At 43.0% G+C, this 14,086-nt stretch overlaps 1 protein-coding gene across 2 annotated transcripts in view; it reads right to left on the bottom strand.

The window, feature by feature from the left end:
* Positions 1-14,086, bottom strand: part of SMG1 (SMG1 nonsense mediated mRNA decay associated PI3K related kinase) — a 138,313-nt gene that overhangs the window by 113,922 nt on the left and 10,305 nt on the right. For both annotated transcript variants that reach the window (XM_045819427.1, XM_045819430.1), the window contains 2 exons: positions 12,724-12,832; positions 4,711-4,766 (listed from right to left, as the gene is read on the bottom strand). The gene's annotated coding sequence lies outside the window, so the exon portion shown is untranslated. The remainder of the gene's footprint in view (positions 1-4,710; positions 4,767-12,723; positions 12,833-14,086) is intronic.

Genomic DNA, 14,086 nt, shown 5'->3' on the forward strand with positions numbered 1-14,086 from the left:
AGTCCCTGCTGAGAACTAGGTCTCAAGGTCTCTTTACAAGACCTAACTTTTCTACCCTTCAGGGCATGAGTCAACTCTTCCATAAAACTTATCTTCACCTTAATACCTAAAGAAACTCCCCCTTTTCTGATCCTATAGAATTATCTTAGCCACTCACCTAAGGCCTTTCAGTATACTGTCTTAATTTCCCAACCAAAGCAATGTGGGTAGTTTATAAGAAGCCTCCGATTTTTGGTGAGGAAACACACAATAAGCATCCTATTCATTCTGTCTAGTCTACACCCACAACAGACATCAGTAATCAGTTATAGCACTATACCCATGACAGACATTAGGAATCAATCACAGCATATTTTTCCCTTCAAGCCCATTGAAGATCTAATATTGGTTTCAATTCAGAGCTCCAGGCAGCTACTACCCATTGATCAAATTTGTCATGAGAGAAAAAAACCTATTTGCCATCCATGTAATAGAGACACTTAGTGAATAGGATTGACAGAGTAAATTCAGCAAAGAAGCACAAGTTTAACTTTTTCTCTCTTTCCATCACAGGCTATACATCAACAAAATGAGTCCAATAAGTAGATTTTATAAATAATGTGTCTCAGTATGTAACTGTTGCCTGATATCAGGTATGTGGGTAATTCCCATGTTCCTAAAGAAGGCCAGGGATGTTGGGAAGCATGCTGCCTATCTTCTTTGGGATTCTTTTTAGCAGGTCCCATCACTCCTTCTCCTAACAGGTACAGAGCAAAGGGTAATGTCATTGTACACCAAGGCAGGGTGTCCAAAAGTGAATTTCAAAGAATACTGGTTCTATAGGGTATTAATAAATATTCAATAAAAAATGAATTCTCTATTCAAGTAAGTGAGAAACATTGGGTTTATACAAAGTTAAAATAATTTATTGTTACTCTCCAAGAAAGGGATCTGGTATCCTCCCCATTGTTTTCTTTTTTGGTATTGAGTCCCATTTTCATATCTTAAGGAGCTATGTTCTAAGAAATATATTTTAGGAAATGCTGTTCCAAAAATTAATGCTTTTTATTTTTGAAAATGGGGATGGGGGGTTGCTTTACATTGATGGTAGAAGTTACTGTAGCCTTCCCTTTATTTTCAAGTTTATTTCTTTAAACCCAGGCATTTATTGCCATCAGTTACCTCATGGTAACAGGTAAGAGATGAATCCTTTATTTAAAGTGGAAGGTAACTAAGTCATGGCCTGATCCAACCCCTTCAGGTTGCTGATGAGGAAACTGAGTCTCAGGGAAATTAAGCTTCCTGCCCTAGGTCAACAAGAACATCAATGTCTAACACATTGGAAAGTTAAAAATATATATATGAACTGGCTCAGACTCCTATGAAGGAGGTATTTGTTTACCTGCAAGAGAAAATTGCATTTTGCAGGAGGGCTATGAATATAGAGAAGAAATTTATTACAGCCTCAAAGCCTCCTTTGAGGCTTTGAGGCTTGAGCTCTCTCAGCCTTCCCAAGGAAACCAGGCAAAGTGAAAATTCATGTTGGAGGTCTTTATATTGATACCATTCAAAGAGCTTCTCTGGCTTGGTTTCTAGAGTTCTGGACATAATTTTACCTGCTGTGAGTTCACATTGTCCTTAAAACATGGGACCTGTGACAAGTAAAGGTTAATGGTTGCAGTTGGCCTTCTAATGGAGAGCTTTGCAGAATTTGACAATTCAGCAGACCTCTACTTGGGGCTTAATCTCATGTTCTGGATAATACCACTATAGAGGCCACATAGCAAGTGTCCCCACACTCCATGGCTCTTACTTTCATACAGCCCGAGCAGCTTTCTCTCTGGCAAAGCTAATTGGCACAGACCTTTACTAGGTCAGGGTTTCTCAACCTCTGCACTATGGCATTTCAGACCAGATAATTCTCTATTGTGGGAGCTGCCTTGTGTTTTATAGGATGTTCAGCAGCATCTCTGGCCTCTACTCACTGGATGCCAGTAGCATCCCCCAAATTGCAACAGTCAAAATGTTTCTAGATGTTGACAGATGCCTCTTGGGCAGCAAAACTCCTGGCTGAGAATCACTGTTCTACAATAGATGAATTCAATGAGGATGATTGCCATTCAAACTAATGGGTCAGCTCCCATTAGACACTGAGCTCCTCAAGCAAGGGGTGCAGGAAACATGTGCTAATCATCTTCATATCTTCTGTCCCTGGTAGTAGGTATTCATTCACCAATTCATTTCACAAACATTTATTAAGTACCTATTATGTGCCAGGCACAACTCCAGGGAATAGGGATATAGCACTGAACATCAGATAATCTCTAGCCTCAAGAAGCTTACATTTCAGAGAGGGGAAGACACATAATAAAAACATAAATAAAAGCGTAAGTAAATATGTAGGGTAATTTCAATTACTAAGTGCTTTGAAGAAAAAATACAGATAAATATGAAAGAGGCTGCTTTAGCTAGAATAGTCTATTAGTTAGAGTTAAGTTGGTAACAGGATCTAAAATAACAATGATTTAAATAAGACAAAAGTTTATTTTTCTCACAAGTAGAAGTCCAGAAGCAAGTAATCCAGGTTGGCTATGACCATTCTGCTCCATGAAGTCCTCAGCAATCAAAGCTCCTTCTATTTTGTTGCTCTACTATGCATTCCAAAGGTTACCTCATGGTCTATATAGCTGTTTGAGCTCCAGCTATCACATCACATTCCAGCCAGCAGAATAAATAAAAGGGGTTGGGGCAGGCAAAGGGTATATGCCAATGATTTTTTTTAAATAGTTTTTTTAATTTTTAAAAGATTTTATTTATTTATTTTTAGAGAGGGAAGGGAGGGAGAAACAGGGAGAGAGAGAAACATCAATGTACAGTTGCTGGGGGTCATGGCCTGCAACCCAGGCATGTACCCTGACTGGGAATTGAACCTACGACACTTTGGTTCACAGCTCACGCTCAATCCACTGAGCCATGCCAGCCAGGGCCCAATGATCTTTTAAGGATGGTTCCTAAAAGCTACCACATTATATTTTTGTTTATATTGCACTGGCCAGAACTTAGTCATGTAGCCATGAACAGTTTAAGGGGAGCTAGCCTATTCTGTACTTAGCTAAAAATAGAGGTTCCATTCTGGGGGGAAAGGAGAAGAGTAGAAATTGAGGGAGAACTAGAAGTCTGTCAGAGAGAGTGTGTACATGGTGAGAACTGAATATGTACATTTTGCATATAATGCCATGGGATACTGGTGCCTAAGTGCACATGACTACTTGAGGGATTGGAATGTGGGGCATGATGGGAATAAGAGAATACAAGAATGTTTCCCAGAGTTTGACTTGAGCAACCAGTGCATGGCAAGCCATTTATTGATATAGGAAAGGCTTGAAAGGAGGCAAATTTGGGTCAAGACCATGTTAAATCCATGTTAAATCCAAGATGTGGATGAGATCTCTGAGAAAAAATCCCAAGCTAAGAGCTGAATATGTCAGAGTGTGGCCTAAAGGTGTAAATTTGAGAGTCATTAACCTAAAGATGATACTTTAAAGGTGAGTATGAAAACAATGTCAGAGATCACTGGCTCAAAGAAAAGGAAAGTTATGTGTTTTTAAGTGCAATTAGACAAATTTTAAAAACCTGGAATGCTCCATCTTAAAGGCTTCTGAGCATCCCTCGAAGCCCCTCAGGATCATCAGGTGCACAACTCTTGCTTCGTCTTCTAAGTACACCTGCCTTAGAACCTCAAGCACTACTCTCAACAAGCAAAAAGCCCTGTGGTATCATTTGTTAAAAAAAAAAAAAAAAGAAGAACCTTCTTCTTCAGTTGTATGTGCCTCCTATCAGTGCTGCTTCTTGATTTTTAAAAAACTGCAATTGGGCAATATTTAGGTCACAGTGTAGTTAAATTAGGCTTTCCCAGATTTGCCTTGGGGAAGCAATGAATGGATGTTGTCTCCATGGGAAATGAGCTCTGAGGCCTTCACTGTGGGAACACAACCTGCTTGCTGCTTACAGGTTACCGACTGCCATTGCATGACCGTAATCAGACCCAACCCTAACTCCAAGGAGTTTATAATATAATAATAAAAGTAGTAGCGCTAGACAGCATTATTTATTGAACATTTACTATGTGCCTGGCACTTTACAGACACAATTCTAATCTTCACACAGGCTTGATAAGGAGGTTTTTTCCCCATTTCACAGATGGAACTACCAAGACTCATAAGACTGTCTTGTTAAAGAAGCAGATCTGCCTTTCCTTAGACTCTTCTGCAAGTCTAATTTTTTCAGAAAGACTTATTATTTATTGGGGCATCTCACTTAGCTCTCCCATGTGCTCACCTAATTAGAAACCCCATCTCATTCTTTTTAAATCAACTACGGCTTCTGTCCTATAATAGGTACTCAAATACTTATCGAACTAGAGACACAGATATGACAACACACATTAAAAAAAACAGATTTATTAAAGGGGTAGAACTGGGGCCCTGGCCGGATAGCTCAGTTAGAGTTGTCCTGATATGCCAAGGTTTCGGGTTCGATCTCTGGTCAGGGCACATATAAGAAGCAAACACTGAATTCACAACTTAAGTGGAACAACAAATCAATGTCTCTCTCTCTCTCATCCTCTCTCCCTCCCTCCCTTCCTCACTCTCTCAAACCAATAATTAGAAAAAAAAAGGAGGTAGAATTCAGAAAACGTCCTGGGATATCACTTAGTCGAGAGGTCATTACCTGGCTGGCCCCAGGTGGACTGTAGCCTCGGGAGTGTATTGGGTGGTTTTCAAATTCTGGAAAATAAAAAGTCCTATTAGCTCTCAGCATTCAAAAGTTGGAAAGTTGCAAACAAAAATTCAGATTTTTGTTTTTTGCTTCCCTTGACCTCTGATAACACCAGACCCACATTCCCAAGGTGAACAGGGACAGAAGGGCAGAATAGGGGCTGCCCTTAGTCCCATTTAGATTTCCACCCTGGCTCCTGTAGGCTTTTGAATTTGCAACCTCAACCGTCAAACTCTCTTATTATAGAAGTGAGAAAACGGACACCCAGCACAGCAATGTGACTTGCTACAAGGGAGCCAGGTGTTCTCACTCCCCACCATGGCCCCATCCCACAGACCCCTGCACAAGGTACACAAACATCTTGAAAAACTATTTGTCATGACTACGCATAAAACGAGATGAGTATACAGCCACACCTTACTCTCAGTACGAGGAAAAAGACAAACTATGGGGATTGGGTTAATAAAGATCTTGTCCGTTAAAACAATTGCAGGGCAACAAAATTTCTATCGTCTTTCATCACAGGTTGGTTTATTCTAATCTGAGGCTCTTTTCACTTCCTTAAAAAAAAGTAAGGCCAAGTTAATATTTATTCCAATTCTGAGACAGCCTTGGTTTCACTTTCTGAATCACTGGGTAATGATCTGGTGGGAAATGAACAAAAGAAGAAAGTGGAGGGAGGGGTGAACAGAGAAGAAGAAACAGCTGGTTTAGGAGGAGGCCTCCTAAGAGCAGCTATTAAGACAATGTGGTGATTAATAATATGGCGAACAGATTGTCTAGAATATGTCCAAATGTGAATTAAAGTGTTTCCTCCTGCCTTACTCACTCTGTAGGCCCCTCTAGAGTTGCTCACTGAATTTAATTCCTCTCTCCATCATCATCCTCCCTTCCCCCAGCCAGAGCATCCATTCACGGGAAGGGGTGGAGGGGGGGCGGAATCACCAGAAAACCAGAAAAACAAAAGCAACAACCTCTGAACCCAATTCCGTGAATCATTGATCTATAAGTCAGACAGTTTCAGACACATGCTTCAGATTGCACTTTTTGTACCCTAGGCCAGTGCTCGTCACATTTTATTGTGTTTGCCAGTCTCTTGGGATCTTGCTGAAGTACAGACTGATTCAGCAGGTTTGGGCTTGGACCCAAGATTCTGCATTTCTAACAAGCCCCCAGGAGATGCTGCTGACATTGCAGGTCTGGGGACCACACTTCAGAGTAACCAGGCCCCAGAGCAAATCACTCGTTCTCAAACTTGCCTGCCCCTCTGAATTACCTGCAGGACCTTTAAGAACTAGTGACACCTGGCTCTCCCTGCCACACTCTGATTTAATAAGTGTGGATGAAGCCTGGGCTTTACCCTTTTTCAAAGTTTGCTAGGAAATGCTAGTATGAAGCACCGTTGGAGAAGTACTAACTAGGGCAGTAGCTCTCACACTGTAGTGCACAGTGGAGTCACCTGGGGGTCTGCTCAGGATTGCTGTGCCCCACCTTGCAGTTTCAACTGCTCTGGGTGGGGCCTGAGAATTTGTAGCCTAAGGAGGTGCTGCTGCAGCTGCTGCTGCTGGTTTGGGGGTTGTGTTTTGAGACCCACTGTGGGTAGGCTGGGGAAGAGGAGAGAGACCACACAGACCGCAGCTGTGTCACCACGAGGAGGCACTGATCTTCACATCAAGAAGCTATGTTGACCATCCTTCTGCTACCTGGAGAGGACTGTCCACCAATGAGAGGCAGCCTATGGCCCCTGCTTTACGCCACAAGACTTGCTGGCACTGCAACCTGTCCACTCCGTGTGGACAACCCCCTTCGCCATAGTTCAGGCCAGTTGTATGTCCTCTGCAACACAGGGTGGTGGCCTTATCTTTGGAGAGGTGATGCTGACCGGGAGGGTGACTGTCCGCATCTGACAAGCTGGAGGCTTCCCACTAAACATAGGTGCTGGTAGAATGTCTATCCACCCTTGTTTCATTAGGAGCCCGTAAGGCCATCCACAGAGATGGTTTACTACCCTGGTTCTTCAGCAAAGGTCTGAAGAGCTTCACTGTAACCACAGGGACACTGAGATATGATAGAAGAAGTAATGTGGAAGACTCAGGATTGTCCCTAAAAAAAACAATGAGCTCTTTACTCCAAAGGGTTATTTTCTGAATCAGTGCAATCTTCCCTCCAGTTTTTAATCAAATTTTTACATTAAAAATAAGAAAAAGCATGCTATATGTATACAATTAAGATGGAGCAGAGGTGAGGTCCAGCAGATCTTTTAAAATACCTATTTTTTTTATCTTCCCCGAAGAAAATTTCTTTATTTACCTATTTGTTTTCTTTCAGGGTCATTTTCATAATCAGTAGTCTGAGTTTAACTAATCTTTAAAATTTTTTTTAAATATATTTAATATATAACGTATAAATTTGAGGTGTATAACATGTTAATTTAGTATATTTATATACTGTAATATGATGGCCATTGTAGTGATAATTAGCACCTCTGTCATGTCACATAATTGTCACTTCCTTTTAGTGATTAGAATAATTCAGATCTAGTCTCTTAGCAAGTTTGATATCTATAACACAATATTGTTGTCTGTAGTCACTACAGTGTGCATTAGAACTCTAGGACTTACTTTCTGCTTGTTGCAAGTTTGTTTAATCCTTAGAAGAAAATAGCCCCAGGGGTGTGGGAAGGAAAGTGACATTTATTAAGCACCTACTATATCTTAAGGATGCCACAGACCACTTTGTCTTCATTAGCTCACAAATTGCAGTAGAAAGCTCTGGAAAGGTGACTGTATGGAATTTTTTTGAAAAAAATTTTTATGCAAAATTGCCTACTTGGATAAAACATTCTCACAGAGCAAATGATGCACATATTTAACATGTAGGGCTGGAAATGTATGTGGGCCATGAAGCCATAGAAATTTTCTGGACCTCACATGGTAGCCATTAAAACGCCTGTTGAGAGCTGGTTATATAACAACACAACAAAGTTTTAGTGATAGCTTTTAATGGTTTTTCCAGGCCTATAGGGGGCCCAGGAAGGGTTGGGGGTGGAAAGGCTAATTTTTGCCTGCTGGCAGAGACTTTCAGTATTTTGTTTTGTTTTGTTTTGTTACATGTAAGCCATAAATTATATAGCAAAATGAAGCCATGACTGAGGCAAGGGACTAATTTTTTCCCCTCCTAAGTACTACATCAAACATTGGCCTTGAAAATGACTATGTTCATTCATCCAACAGGTATGTTTTGGAACCTACTACATGGTAGGCACTGGGTTTACAGCAGTGAACATAATAGACACAATCCCTGCCCTCAAAGAGCTTCAGAGCCTGCAAAAGAGAGACTGTGAGTAAACATACAACCCAATGCTGTGTATGAAGACTTGTCACTCTGTTGTAGAGATACGGCCCCTAGTTGTACCTATAAGAGAAAAAGAATGAGGAGATCATCGGTATTAGAAGTCCAGAGAATGTGCTGTTACCTGGACCCTACAGGGTGAGGAGCAGAAGGTAGGTGAGGAATTGGTGAGGGGGAGAACATTTAAGCTAGAAGTGAAATGTCCACAGGACAGGAAAGAACTCGGCAACCCCCAGCAACTGAAAGAAGAACCATGGAGGAAAGAGGGTGGATTAGTAAGTAATAGTTCCCAAAGAAAGAGAACCAATAGGATGTATATGGAGAGAGAGAAAGGTATTATAAGGAATTGGTCAATGTGACTCTGAAGGCAGAGTCTCACAATCTTCGGGAAGCCCAGGAAAGCCGGTGGGGCAACTCCAGTTCAAGCGTGAAGGCCTGAGAGCCTGCAGAGCCAACAGTGTAAGTTTCCATCCGAAGGCAAGAGAAGATTGTTGTCCCAGCTCAGCAGTCAGGCAGAAAGTGAGAATTCTCCCTAGCCCCTACCCCCTTTTTCTGTTTTACCCATGCCTTCAACTGAATAGATGAGGCCCATCCATATTAGGGTGGGCGATCTACTTTACTCAGCCTACTGATTCAAACACCCGAGATCATGTTTAGATACCTCGGCATCCTGTGGCCCAGCCAAGTTGACATATAAAATCAACCATCAGAGAAGATGACAGTTAAAAGAGGCAAAAGAGGTGGGCAAGGATGTTTGGTTTGTACTGCGTCAACCGGGTTAAGTTGGAAGTGTTTCCTAGAATCCTCTTCCCTGTTAGGTTAGCCGGGAGAGGCGAGTGCAGCAGCAGCCAACACCAAAGGTCACCGTGGTCAGACACCATGATGCATGGATGCAGAGACACCTGTGGGTTTCACCTGCCCTTCTCTCCTCTGCTCTGCATCCAGCTCTTTTCCTGACGGCCGGCCCTGTTGACCAGCAGTGGCCCATGTCCCACCACCAGATGCTTTGCCACAGTAACAATATGGAGCACAGCTTGCCATAGAGGCTCTCCTTGGCCAAATTTGATTTTGGTGGCCAAACATGCCTGGTTGGTTGGATGGACTGGTTAGTGCCTTCTCTGATCTTCTAGTTTCCCTCTCACTGTCCATTCCTCGGCTCTTCCCACAGCTCTGCAGGGTCTAATTCCTAAAATGAATCTCTTATCCTATAATCCATAGTGTTTCTTCACTGAACCCTGACTGATACAATGGGTCACACCACACAGTCCAAGGTGAAGGGTAAGGGAAGCTACTGAAGGCTCTGAACCTATGAAGGCATTTGGCCTATGTCTATGGTTCGGGCTCCTTTGTCTACAGCCAGTGTTCAAGCCCCCCGGTATTTTAAACTGGGCAGGGCACTGGGCAGAAAAAAAATGCCATCCAACTTGGTCCCAGATCTGCCCCACAGCTGGTTCCCTGTGCGTTCAGATCTCACTGGCAAGTGATCGTTATGATGTTGCTACTCAGTTGTTGTTTGTTTCCAACAAGTGAGATTAATGAGTAAAAGACTGCAGTCTTTTGTGGTGGTGTTTATAGGCAACAGCTGTGGGGCGGGCAGAGGAACAGGTTAAATGAGTTGACTTTTGGACCAAGAGCAGCTGGAAATCTGCCCTCCCTCAGTATGCATGTGCTCAGCTGGGGAGACAAGCCCGTGTAATTGGCAGACAGAAGCAGGGGCGGCTACACTTCAGAGTCAGCAGGGGGCTTTAAAAATACACAGTCGCTCCATTGCAGACCAGTTCAATCCTGTTTCTGGGGATGAGGTCCAGACATCTCCATTTTTTTAAAGCACCTAAAATGAACCCCTGAAACAGCCAGGGTTGAGAACCTGTGCGACCTCATTGAAGAGGTTGCACACAGCGGCACCCATGGGCCACATCTGATCTATAATGGATTTTCATAGACAGCATTTTCTTTACTGCTGATATTGAAACAGAAAGACTGTAAAGGACAAACCTGAACTTCCAGCTTCTCTCCTTTGAGAACCTGCAGGGATTGGCAATACCAGGCCCACATTCTCATGTGACAGCAACAGTTAAGAGCTTCCCGAGGAAGCTGTGGTTTCTTCTAGTAGCTACAGTCTCCACTAACCTCTAATGTTCGCTCAGCCTGTTTCACTCATTTTATTATGCTCCTGTCCACTGTAGACATGGGATTTGGGGTCCTCTCCGGGACCAAGAGGAGGGTCAGCAAACTATAGCCGTGGGGCCAAACCTGGCTCGCTGCCTGATTTTGTGTGGCCTGCGAGCTAAGAATTATTTTTACACTTTGAAATTGCTGGGAGGAAAGGGAAAGAATGATCGTGATACATGAAAAATTAGGTAAATTTAAATTTCATGCCCTTATTGAAACAGGAGTCATGAGCATGCTCGCTTGTTTATGAACTGTCTGTGGTGCTTTCATGCTGCAAGGGCAAAGTTGAGTAGTTGCAACAGAGACCACGTGGCCAGCAAAGCCTCAAATATTTGCTATCTGGCCCTGTGCAGAGCAAGTTTGTCAGTTGAGACAATAGGATTTGGAATTGAAATTCCAGAGCAAGCTCTGAACCCCAGATCTATTACTAACCACCTGAGAGAACTTGGGCGAATTATGTTGCCTCTCTACAAAACACAGAGGACTGTGATGGTATGAATTAGGTGGCTCCGTATGTCCCACAGCTTAGTGCCTCACACGTGCAGAATAAATTGTATCCAACAGAAGAGTGAGACCAAAAATTATCCTTTTGAAACTGATGGTGGGTTTCAGTGAATAATGTAAAAGAATCAAGGTTCTTTAATTGTAGAAAAAAATGTTCATTGCTATTCCTTTAAAGAGATCACAGTGTTATATCATTAAAGTCTCTCTGAAATAATTGAAATTGAGTTATTGTTCTACATATCTTGTAAATGTAAAAACTATGACATTTACCAAATAGAAATTCACCTTTTTACTCATCATTATTAATTACTTTTGCATGAATAATTTAGAAAGTGAACAGTCCATGTTGAGTGAAAGCTGTTTTTTCTATGATATATATTACATTGTACATTTGAAGTTTATTACTTACCCAGGAGCTGATATTCTCAATAAAAAATGAATATTCCTCTGTTTGATCAAAGTTAGCCAGATAAAAGACTTGGATATAAATATTTTTAATCTAATTAAGTCATCAGAACTGATCATGCACATGAAACACACACGGCATAAAACAGACTGTTGTAAAGTGCACGGTTGTGTGGCACAAAGTGCGTCCACAGGGCCACACAGCCATAACCTCTACCTAGCTGCAGACTTTCATCATCACCCCCAAAGGAGAGCTGGTGCCCATTAAACAGTCACTCTTTCCTTTCTCTTGAGTCCCTGACAACCACTAATACGCCTTCTCTCTCTAAGAATTTGCCTATTCTGGATGTTTTATTTTGGTGGAATCATGTAGTTTGGGGCCTTGTGTGCCTGGCTTCCTCCACTGAGTGTCAAGTTTCTAAGGTTCCCACGTTGTGTTGTTGTGGGATCAGTACTTCCTTCCTTTCTGTGGCTGGATAATATTTTATTGTATGGATATCCTGTGTTTTGTTTTTTCATTCATCTATTGATAGACATTTGGGGCTATTGTGGTTAACGCTACCATGGACATTCAGGTACACATCTTTGTTTGAAAACCTGTCAGAATTCTAGTATCAAGACCCTTTAAGTGAGTGCTAAGTGTCTTTGAAAAATATGAACTAGTTGATAGGACAGTAAAAGACGGAGACCTCTCCCTGGCTGGGTGGCTCAGTTGGTCAGAACGTAGTCCAGTACACCAAAAGGTTTCAGGTCTGATCTCCAGCTGGGGCGCATACAGGAGGCAACTGATTGATGTTTCTCTCTCTTTCCCCCTTCCTCTCTGTCTAAAATCAATGAAACAACAACGACAATCAAAAACATATGGTCGTATGAGGATTAAAAAAAACACTGAGACCTCGATGAAAGGGTCTTTTCTTGTTTTAAATTGATTTTAGAGAGAGAGAGAAAGGAGAGAGAGAAACAACAGTTTGTTGTCCTACTTATTTATGCATTCATTGGTTGATTTTTGTGTATGCCCTGACTGGGGATCAAACCCACAACCTTGGTGTATCAGGAGGGTGCTCTAGTCAACTGAGGCCAGAGAAAGGTCTTGATAGCGCATTTGTTTGCTTGCTTAGTGCCTGTCTCACCTCCTTGGATGCAAGCACCATGAGGGCCAGAATTGTATCTGGTATGTTCACTGCTGCACCTTGAAAGCCTGAATACACAGACAATGGCCTGACCACATATAAAAATAAATTTCTGACCCACAATCCACACCAACCAGTCCAGGAAACCATCCCATGATCTATAGTAACCAGCCCAGGGAGCCATTCTGCTATCTCTAAGTCAGACTTGGAGGAAGTCAGACCACTATCTCTAATAACCAGCCTAAGAAGCCAAACAATTACCCTTGTAACAATCGGCTCCAAATCGCCATCAACTGATTAATAACTGACAACTTCCCTAAATTTTGCCTTTCTCTGGACCAACTAGAGGAAGCTAAACATGTACTCCTAGCCAATCACCTAGGACAGGTGGACATCTACCTACCGGTGGATGTCTCCAGCTTCCCCATGCTGGCAGCCTTCCATCTGGGCACACATGGAGCCTTCCTTTTTTCCAACATGAAGTTTTCCCACCCTTCTTCTGGCCTGTGAGTCTGCCAAAACACAAATATGGTGGCTGAGTCCTTGCTGTAACAACCTCTGAATAAATACCTCTGTTTGTTCTCCTTTGGATAGTCTTTATCAATGTCCACAGCCTCCACCACCTGAACAGGGGCTTGCACACAGAGGGTATCCAGACAGTCACTGTCTGTGATGTGAACACACATGGCCGAGGAGGGGTCAGTGACGCCTTTTCATTTCCCTGCTGGGACACCCAGGCCCACAGCACACTCCTCAGTCTAACTGCAGCCCCATCCTCTCTCTAGCTCCAGACCTGCCCACACAGTGGACAACTTCCCATCTCTCCCTGGACATCCACAGGCCCCTGTGTTATAATGGGTAGATAGCTGGTTAGGTATTAACAAAAGAGAAGCAAGAAAACTGGCTAAGCCTGATTAAATTGGGAGACTACAGTTTCACAGAAACCCCAGGGAGTAGTTGAAATTGCCCTGCCAAATGGATTAATGTCCAAGTGGGCATGAAAGACCAGTTTCCCAATTTCCCTAGGGAACAACCGGCCAGCTCCCCCAGATTAACACGGGGAGGGATAAACAGTGAGGAGGAAATTCCTCTGCTGAGGCATGCACAGTAGGACCCAGGATGGTGCAGGGGGAGGTCCATTTACTGAGTGTGTGTGCAGTAGGAGCAAAAACGGTGACCATAAAGGGGAGGAGAAGAACCTAGGAAAGGGACTGAATAGGGGGAGGTACTGGCATAGCCAGGTAAGAGCCAGGACAGTTGGAAAGAAAGCTTACTCTAACCTAAGCCCAAGGAAATATAATCAAAGTTTAACAAAGGCCTGAGGCTCATGCTCTCCCTTAAGCAGCTGCACAAGCCAAACTGCAGCACAAATCGTGGTCTGAACAGGAACAGAGACAGTGCTGGACTACTGGAGACTTAGATGCCAGGCTAATGGCATGACAGCCCTGGGTCCTGGCCCTCCTCCTGGGCTTGGTGGGGACAAGCACAGGCCTGTGGCCCCAGAGGCTGGAAGTCACTGGCAGCGAGATGGAGCTGAGCCACCTTGTCATGGATGAGATGTCGCCTTACCTTTCATTTGTTTATGCTCCTATAAATCTTGCTACTATACCTCAAATCCTCTGTGTGTTTCCCTGAAATGCATTTCCTGCGATACTGTGGAATAATGCTATTTCCTCTGGCAACACCTGGGACTCCACATGTCACAGACCTACTGGGTACTTCCTCCCTTCCTCTGGCACCCCTTCGCCTGTTTTCCTCACTCAGAA

This window comes from Phyllostomus hastatus, unplaced genomic scaffold (genome assembly GCF_019186645.2).
Source record: "Phyllostomus hastatus isolate PE091 unplaced genomic scaffold, TTU_PhHast_1.1 phas_scaffold_385, whole genome shotgun sequence".
Classification (NCBI taxonomy): domain Eukaryota; kingdom Metazoa; phylum Chordata; class Mammalia; order Chiroptera; family Phyllostomidae; genus Phyllostomus; species Phyllostomus hastatus.